General features: G+C 34.6%; 1 pseudogene; it reads right to left on the bottom strand.

Annotated features, from left to right (window-relative positions):
* LOC100954314 overlaps nt 1–10,040 on the bottom strand; it is a 12,216-nt pseudogene that overhangs the window by 770 nt on the left and 1,406 nt on the right.

The raw sequence follows: 10,040 nt of genomic DNA, 5'->3' as shown, positions 1-10,040 counted from the left end.
GGGATTGACAGCTTTACTGGGCTTGGCCAAAGAGGTTCTGCACAGTCTGCTGAACCTTAGGTATCCTAGTCATGTCACTCTTACTGACTTCTGCATCCTGCCTAGCTTTTTGACATGGAGCATTAGTCCTCCTGATTAGATCAGTGACAGTCCCCTCAAATTGAGCCCATGTCAACTTCATATTCAAATGCTTGGGTCAAGAAGCATCCATTGTAAGATATGGCAAATTGATATTGGTCTGCACAGATGAAGAGAGTTCACGTTTACCTTTCTCAGCAGCCTCCCGCACCCCCTGAAGTGCCATATTGTCTTTAGTCAAATCAACCCCTATCTCTCTCTTGAATTCTTTCACTATATATCATAGCAAGGCCTGGTCAAAATCTTCACCACTTAAAAAAGTATCTCCATTCATTGATTTGACTTCAAATACTCCTTTCTGAATTTCAAGATAGAAATATCAAAAGTTCCACCACCTTAATCATATACAGCAATGATTTTTGTCTTCTGATTTGTCAAGTCCCATAGGCCAGAGCAGCAGCTGTGGGTTCATTAATCACTGGAAGCACATTTAGTCCAGAGATCTGGCCAGCATCCTTTGTGGCCTGTCTCTGTGAGTCATTGAAGAACGCTGGGACTGTAATCACAGCATGTTTTGCTGTGTGCCCTAAGTAATTTTCTGTAGTCTCTTTCATCTTCATCAACACAAATGCTCCAATCTGACTCGGAGAATAGTTTTCCATGAGCCTCAATCCAGGCATCACCATTGGCGATATGGACAATTTTAAAGGGAACATTTTTGATGTTTTCCTTTCCTTTGGGGTCATCATATCGTTGGCCTATTAGGCTCTTGTTAGCATAGAACGCATTGTTTGGTTGGTGACAGCCTGTCGTTTGGCAGCCATGCCAATAAGTCGCTCACCATCTGCTATAAAGGCCACAACTGAAGGGGTGGTTCTGGCACCTTCAGTGTCTCTAGCACCTTGGCTTGTTTACCTTCTGTAACTGTCACACAGGAGTTAGTGGTACCCAAATCAACACCAAAAACTGCTCCTTTGATTGCTTCTGATGCATAATCCCATCTTGAAACAATTCTAAAGGGCTTGTGGCTAAGGCCATTCCAGCAATCCTGGTGGGGTGGCGGTGGGGCCCCCGGAAGCTGCAGCTCCCACCAGACGCGCTGCTGCGGCTCTGCTGGCGCTTATCACGGCGGGGGCTAGACGGACGGAGTTCTAAGCAGCAAGCAAGCACTCAGGTGGCCAGAGCTCACAATGACTGATTTAAAAATGTTGACCCAATCTTGCTTTCCTGGGATAAACTCAAAATTATTTTTATGTTGTCATAAAAGGTTAAGATCTTATATAACTCACAGACTGTGAAAAATACAACTATACAGCTTTAATTTAGAAAAAGTGTTTTAGATATTACAATTTTCCCCTATAGATTCAACTGGTATTCAATTAATTAATTAATTTAGATTTGTTAGTTTTAGCTTTCAAGTAAGACTTAGAGTCTTCCAACATCACTGGAAAGATAAAATAATGCAGGTCATAAAAATATTCAAAGAGGAGGAATTAAGATTTCAAGGCAATGATAGTATTGCAATGTAATTGTATTAGAATTTGCAGATTTAAAGATGTCGTTGATAGATTGAGGGCTGGGAGATACCTGAATGAGACAGCCCACGGAAGAGCGTATTTGTATAGTGGAGGTACAGTGAGCCTTCTTTGACAAAACATGCTTATGTTTTCAATGGTGAAAACTCTACCCAACAGAAGAGCCAGCTAAAATACGCTAAATTTTACAGTATGTCAAATACTGAATATAGCATTTATATCATTTTTTTACATCTGCTGATGTGACGATTGTAAAGGTTAAGTAATTGTCCAGGTCACACAGCTAATAAATGTTATGGCTAGAATTTGAACTCAATATTTTCTGCTTCCAAAGCCCTTAGCATAAACTATCAAAAACAAAAAAATTCGACAAATTAAGTTTAATGATCTAACTGGGTTTTATTAGAGATTCATTAAGCAGTGTCCTATCTATGAAATAGGCTCTGCTGGGCATGGCAGAATAACTGACCTTTGTAAGGCAGCTTGAGTAGGAACAAGGAAATAGCAGAGGAGATTGGTTAATTTCAGGTTACTTCAGTTTCTTTCCTTACAAGGTTAAAGCCCAGGGGGGTTTCCTTACCATGCAGGCTCATATTGACCCAGCCCTTATGATTAGTTGCTGCAAATTTCTTGTTCTTTGGAAAACTAGCCTGGTTTATAAGTTCAGTTTTATTACATGACATCTAACAAGTGACTCCATTCTTATTTTCTCTGGTCTGTTGGGGCCTAGTGCAGGAGCTCAGTTCAAAACAATAGCTTCTCATAAATTTTATTTAACATAATCACCTTGGAAGAACTTGACCACTGAGAGATAAGATGGAGAAGGTTGTCTGACATTATACTGAGAACCTTGTCTGTGTGGCCATGAAAACATTGCTTACTTCCCTAGGTCTTCATTTCCTTCATATAATAACTATGAGTATTAGACTAATCTTTAACATTCCCTTCAGATTTAGAGTTCTACTTTTTTTTTTTTTTTTAACTCTTTTTATAAGTCTAAAGCTTTTCTTCTGGCCAGTTGCTATTGTTTGATTTGAGATCAATTCATGTACTTATTAATTTATAAAATAATACTAAGGCCTACCTCATGCTGGACCTTAGGTTGTAAGATCAAGAAGGTATCCCTGCTTTCTCATCTAGCAGATCCTTCACCTTCCATGCATCAGACTAGTCCCATTCTAATTAAAGACAACTGTCCCTTTCCCAGGAGTTCCTATTCATTGGGTCTAAGTAGAGGCCTGGTGTCTGTAATTATCGTGAGTATTGCAAGTGCTCTCACTAAGCCACCAGTGTTAGGAATCCATGGTGTAGTGGAGGAGAAAACACTGTCTCATCTTTGTGGTTCAATGCCATGTATTTTCATGATGTAGACTTTTTAGTAATCTAAAAATAATCAAATAATCACTGTCTATATCTATGCTTTCAGACTATTCTCTTGACTCCTAAGTAAGTGTAAAAACAAGAGAATTCAGTTCAAGAGCCACTTTCCTGTGAGAACTATGATGAAAAACTTAAAACTCAAAAGGATAATGTCAGTTGAAATGCAAATATTTTAGCTTAAATGAGCAAAAAGCAACTTACTCCTTTAAAAAAAATGAAGTTTTCTCTACTTCAACAGAACTCTCCGAGATATGAATTTCTCAGAATGATTAATATCTGATAGAGAATTCTGCAGGCAACGTTTGAGGAGCTGAGTGGTTTAGAGAGTTATACAATTCTGTTCAGTGTGATTTTTCTCTTCAAAGAAGTGAATGCTATGCCACCCCATTAAGCCTTTAAATGTTTTAATGCAAAGTGGTATATTTTAATTTGTCTTTAAAAAAACAGGCCCATATGTCTCACTTATAAAATAATAAGGATAATGATGCCACATGGGGGTGAGGTTGGGAGCTGGTATTGGTTATAAAAAGCTGAAAAATGAGGAGAAAATCCATCAATTTCCTAAATTATTAGCATTCCCAATAGAATTTTAGTTTGATTTATTAAGACGAACATGGGTGAATTACTGCATAAAGAAAATTATTAATATTATCATCATCAAATAATACCTTACAAGTGTCTATTACTTCGAAGACCATACTTATCTTCTTATGCAATTTAATTTAGCCATCCTAACAACCAAGAGAAAGAGATATTACTGTACTTATTTTAAAGATGAATAAATGAAGATCAGATCATTTTAAATTCTTCATTCATGGTCACGAAAGTTGTAAATGGAATTCAAATTTAATCCTTCTATTTGTAACCCTCTCTGTCCATATTCAGCTCTGGAATGTTTTCTGGAAAGTTTCCACCCTAGCAACAGAGCTGAGAAAGTGAACATCTGTGATGCTGGGTGGCAAACTACAAGGGTACTTCTTAGTCGTTGTAAGAAGAATAATAAGAATGTAAATACTTTTGTTTGCTTACTAAAGACAATGTTTTGGGGGACAAACGTGACCGGGTTTTAGTTCCAATGCCATCATTTCTATAAGCCTATATGGAACTAGTAATCTATATTTCTTAGAGATTTTGGAAAGATTAAGTATTATGATATTCAAAATCATGGTCTTCAAAAAATGGCCTGCCTTAACTGTAATGCATAAATAGGAATTCAGCTAAGAGTGGCTGAAGGGAAAATCAACAGAGGAGTTAGGAAGAATGAGTTTTCTCTGAACATAAATGTTAGTTAGGCTATTACTAAGCAGCCAACAGCTGTAGGGACACCAGTATTACCAAATTACAGTTGATACCATACATTTCAAGCCAGTATTCACTTAAAGATGATAGAAAAATAAACAAAAAATGACAGTCTTTTCATTCTCCCAAATGAAATATTGAGCTAAAATTTTTATTTCTTAAACAATCACCAAAAATCACATCTTGGCACTGTTCCAGGCAACACCAGGGGCATGGGTAGCAGGATGGATACTTGTCCCGTGAATCCTGAGGTGCCGCTGTTTCTTGCCCACAATGGCCTGCTGAGGGTATTTATGTAAAACTCAGTCTGCCCATGTGTCCTATAATATTTAATAGGATTCCTATTAGGGTTGAAAAAATTAATATGAAGAGATTAATATATTAATTGGTAAGTAGGTAACAAGGGAACACATATATTAGGTGCTTAAAACAATCTAAAGTATTTTGTAAAATTAATTTTTGTAGAAAAATTAGAAAATTTTTCTTAGCAAGAATTATAAAACACACTACACATAATGCCACCAATCTCGGCAAACGTTGTGAATACAGTGATGAGTTAATATCTTCTGGGATCAAGTGAGTTTAAACACCATAAATGTTACCGTGTATGTCATATAACCTTTTTTTCTAAAATAAGTGCTGCATTGCCTTTAAGGACTGGACATAATCAACGGACCTAGTGCCTATTATTTAAATTCTAGACTACTTTTATGTAGTTTTTATTATTATAAACTTTTGTCCCAAGGACAACTTTGTGTCTACTTGTATATGTCTTGAAAATGTTAAGTATTCTACAAGGAAAAATTCTGATTTCCACAAGGAAGTACAATTTCTGATTTACATGATATGAACACCTTAAGGGATTTTGAAATATATTTCCAAATTTTCAATCAAGGAAAAACCTGCAATTTCACCAAGAGGATGTGGAAAGTTCATGTTCACAATTTTTTTATATCTCTAATTTTTTTTCCAATTTTACAAGCAAAAAGTATTAAGTTGTAATATAATAAAATATTGTGTTCTGGCTCTGTACCCATAGCACAGTGGTTACGATGTCTGCCATATGCACCAACTCTGGAGGCTTTGATCCCAGCTTGGGCCAGCTAAACAACAATGACATCTGCAACAAAAAAATAGCTGGGCATTGTGGCAGGCACCTGTAGTCTCAGCCATTTGGGAATCTGAGGCAAGAGAATCTCTTAAGCCCAGGAGTTAGAAGTTGCTGTGAGCTGTGATGTCACAGCACTCTACTAAGGGTGACTCTGTCTCAAAAAAAAAATGTTCTATTACATAATTATAAAGAAACTTTTTAAACACTAAGCATGACATAAAGTAATATAAAATGCGAAATTAACTTATATGTATATTACTGTCCTTTGTTGTAAATATATTGCAAAAGTCTTCCACAATCTGTCACTTGATTTTAACTTGATAACTTTTCTTACTTGGGAATTTTTAATGCTTACATAGTCAAATGTAACTATTTTCCTTATAGTTTCTATATTTTTTAATAATGCATTTTTCTATATTTCTCCCAATACACAGTTTTTAAAAGTTTTATCCTATAATACATATTTTATTTGCCAACATGCTAAGTGATAAAATTATGATTTTTTTTCCAAGTATGTACTCAAGTATTAGATAATTCATTGTTTATCAGTAATCTGTATAACTCTTTAACCAAAGATGATTTATTGAACATTTTTAAATCTTTCGTATCAAAGAATGTGCTCTAAGTCTTTATTATGCTTTGTACCTAATCTTTTAATGCTTTTCTTTATTATGTTTTTGTACCTTTCTCTTGTTAATTGTGTTGATCAAATCTTCTGTGTTGGGTTGTGTTAACTTCCATTCATTGTTGTTAAGCATTCATTTAAAGAATTATTTCACTCTTCAAATGATAAATGAATGCTTGAATAACAAGTGAAATGATATACATTCTGTATATTGTCAGGGTCTGCCATCTGCCAGCTCCTTCCCCTGCCATACTCCAGTTGCCAGCCTGTGAATTGTACACTCTTTGGATCCTCCTCCTTATAAAAAATGTACCTAAACATTATAAACATACATTCATATAAACCTTTCTTTTTAAAACACAGTTGAATCCCTTTATGATCAGAACTCTTAAGAAAATTGGTATAGAAGGGACATTTCTTAAACTGATAGAGGCCATCTATAGTAAACCTACAGACAATATTGTATTGAATGGAGTTAAATTGAAATATTTCCACTCAGATCAGGAACCAGGCAAGGTTGCCCATTGTCTCCACTGCTCTTTAACATTGTAATGGAAGTTTTAGCCATCGCAATTAGGGAAGAAAAGGCAATTAAGGGCATCCGTATAGGGTCAGAAGAGATTAAACTTTCCCTTTCGCAGATGATATGATTGTGTATCTGGAAAACACCAGGGATTCGACTACAAAACTCCTAGAGGTGATCAAGGAATATAGCAACATCTCAGGTTACAAAATCAACACTTATAAATCTGTAGCCTTTATATATACCAACAGCAGCCAAACCGAAAAAACAGTCAAGGACTCTATTCTGTTCCCAGTAGTGCCAAAGAAGATGAATATTTGGGAGTTTACCTAACAAAGGATGTGAAAGATCTTTATAAAGAGACTTTATGTCCTTCATGTTCACATGGATGGAGCTGGAAAGTGTTCTTCTTAGCAAAGTGTCACAGGAATGGAAGAAAAAGTATCCAATGTACACAGCTCTAGTATGAAATTAATTTATAGCTTTCATATGAAATCTGTAACCTAATAACAGCCTAAGTTGTATGGGGAGGGGGAGGGAGAAGGGAGGAGGAATGGGTGGAGGGAGGGTGATTATAGGGATCACTTCTATGGTTTATCTTACAAGGGTACAAGTGAATCTTTCTAAGAGTAGAATATGATTGTCTTAACACAATAACTAAGAAAATGACATGTAGGCTATGTTAACCAGTTTGATGAAAATATTTCAAATTGTATATGAAAACACCACATTGTACCCAAGAATTGCATTAATGTACATAGCTATTACTTAATTTAAAAAAAAAGAAAAATAAGAAAAAACAATTGAATTTCTCTTTCTCCTCAAATACAATTTTCACATTGACTTTTTGAAAATTTTGTGGACATTCCTATTTTCAATAGAGTGAGCACGAAAAATATATATATTTACTTATTTACTTTTCATTAGCTCACACAGTTCTCGCACTGATGATTTTCAACATCTTTTCATATGTTTAATAGTCATCCACATTTGTCTTAAGTGTATACTTTTATGATTTACCCATTGTTTTTGCTTGTATTAGTTTTTTTTTTCTTGTCAATATGAATGCTTAATTTGTTAATAAATAAAGCTGTTTGGATTATATATGAAACACATTAGGTTTCATTTATATTTGCATTGCCAAAAATTTGTCCAAGTCCATTAATATCTGCTGACTTGATGGAAAAAGTGGTATAAGAATAATTATTCTATGAAAACTTTTTTTCTCTCAAGTTGACTATATTTTTCTCTTCTTGTTTATAGTTTTTAATTTCTTCATACTTATAAGGTCTTTAACTCCCTCTTTCTCCACATTATATTAACCCATGTAGTATTCAAGTGATTCTGAAACAAGAATAACTGAGTATCTTGTTCAATGCACATACAGCATTCTGGCATACAGCAGAATACTGCCTCTGTATAGCATGCAGCTCATATTCATGCTGCTCAGCTCTACATGTTCTCCAGATGTTAGAATTTATTTCAGTACATACAAAATTGAATGTATTTAATATGTAAAATAAGCATATTTTTCTCATAATAGCAAGTTTATCATTGCTTTTTATATTTCACTAGACTCTCTTGAGTTTTATAAACATGCAACATATCAATTTAGCAAAATAAGTTTACCTCTGATCCAATGTTTATGCTGGTTTTATTTTCTCTTCCTATTGCAAACTTTGGAACTTCTGAGATATTAAGTTATAGAAGTTCTGATAGACTTCTTTGCAAGGTTGTGGGGTTTAATTTAATCATATTTATGTTCTTCTATTGAAAACGTGCTTGACTTTTAAAAATCATTTTTATTACATTTATTTATTTTCCTTTAATTCTTAAAACTTTTTTTCAGAATATTATGGGGTATGCACCTTTTAGTTACATAATTTGCTTTTATATACTTTAAGTCAAAGATAAAACGTTTTAATTTTATTGATATATGAAATATCAAGACCCAATGACAAGCTTATGAGGTTTCTAACTATTATTGGGTAATAGAACAATGGATTTCCTCACATGAAACGCCTTCGTTTCTGGAATAAATCTACATTGGTCATAGTATTTTATTATTTTGGTACTTAACTGGATTGTACTTCCTAGTATTTCTTAGATAGTTTTGCAACCATATTCCTATTTCTGCACACCTCCTATTAATCCTATTGTGAAGGAGGAATCCCCTGTGCTGAATACCAGGCGAAGGTTAAATACCTGACACCTGACAGTAGACAGATAACCTTGGGTAGCAATTTATTAGTCACATGTACTTACACAGTGAGGGAAGAAAACACACACAGAGGGTTTACACGTAGAAGCACAATGAACCAAAGAGACCCAGCAGGCAGGCTTTGCAGTATCCAGGGCACGAGAAAACCCTGCTTCCTTTGGTCTCCTTGGGACCATGTGATTGGTTTGTTGGAATAGTTGGCTAGGAGAGGAAGCCAATGAGATCGAGGGCCCTGTGGGAGGAACTGGGAGAAGGGAGAGCTTTTCTTGAAGGATGGGAGCCAGGTCAGATGCGAGCTGGGAAACTTTTGATCAGGGCATTTTGGGTAGGGTGACCAGATTTTAACATTTGTAAAGGGAGACAACATGGGGGGGGGGAGCAGGGGACGGGGCAGGGCAGGGCCTGACAACAATGCAAACTTTGATAAGCAGTTTTCCATAATCACTTCTCAACAATTATTTGTTATTATTACAGTTTAACATTATAAAATTAACAAAAATAATATAAAACTCATATTCTGGAGAAATGGCCACATAGCAGCCAAAAACCCTATATTCCCTTCCTATTCTCCCACCTGGTGGTGCATTCTTTCCAAAAATCGGAACTTTTTTAAAACGCGGTGGGACGAGGGACAAATTGTTCAAAAGCGGATGTCTGGTCCCTCTAATTTTGGGGCACTGTGAAGCTAAATGACATGAATAGCAGGGCTTGAAATTTTAGGTTTTACAGTACAATATAGTATTGTCTATTGTCTATTTTTTATCATATCTTTAAAACAATTTGATAGTAAATGTATGCTAGCCTTATAAAATGAAGAGGTTTATATACTTTTCTAGATTTGTCCCTTGAATATTATTAAAATATTATTTATAATATTACAAGATTATTTCTAGAATACAAATTTTCTAGAAAATTTAAAATAATAATGCACTCACTGGTTCTTTAACAGAACTCATTGGGTCTGATAACTTTTTGATTTGGTTGAGTCACCTTGGAATTTTTTAATTATTTAAAAATAATTAAATATTATTTTAATATTTTAATTATTCTAAAGTTATAAGAAATTTTAAAAATATACTTAGAAATAATTTACTCTAGATTTAATATTTGGTGTCATTGACACAAAGGTAGTGTTTTTTTTTTTTTTTTTTAGATCTTTTCTACCTATGTATGACCATATAATAGAGAACTAAACAATATTTTCATTCTTGATCTTGTTTTTTGTAATTAATTGGGTTCATGAGAAATAGTCTATTAATTAACCTTTC

The sequence above is a fragment of the Otolemur garnettii genome, unplaced genomic scaffold (assembly GCF_000181295.1).
Source record: "Otolemur garnettii isolate 467f Iridium unplaced genomic scaffold, OtoGar3 scaffold00059, whole genome shotgun sequence".
Classification (NCBI taxonomy): Eukaryota; Metazoa; Chordata; class Mammalia; order Primates; family Galagidae; genus Otolemur; species Otolemur garnettii.
This window is presented reverse-complemented; position numbering and strand designations above follow the sequence as displayed.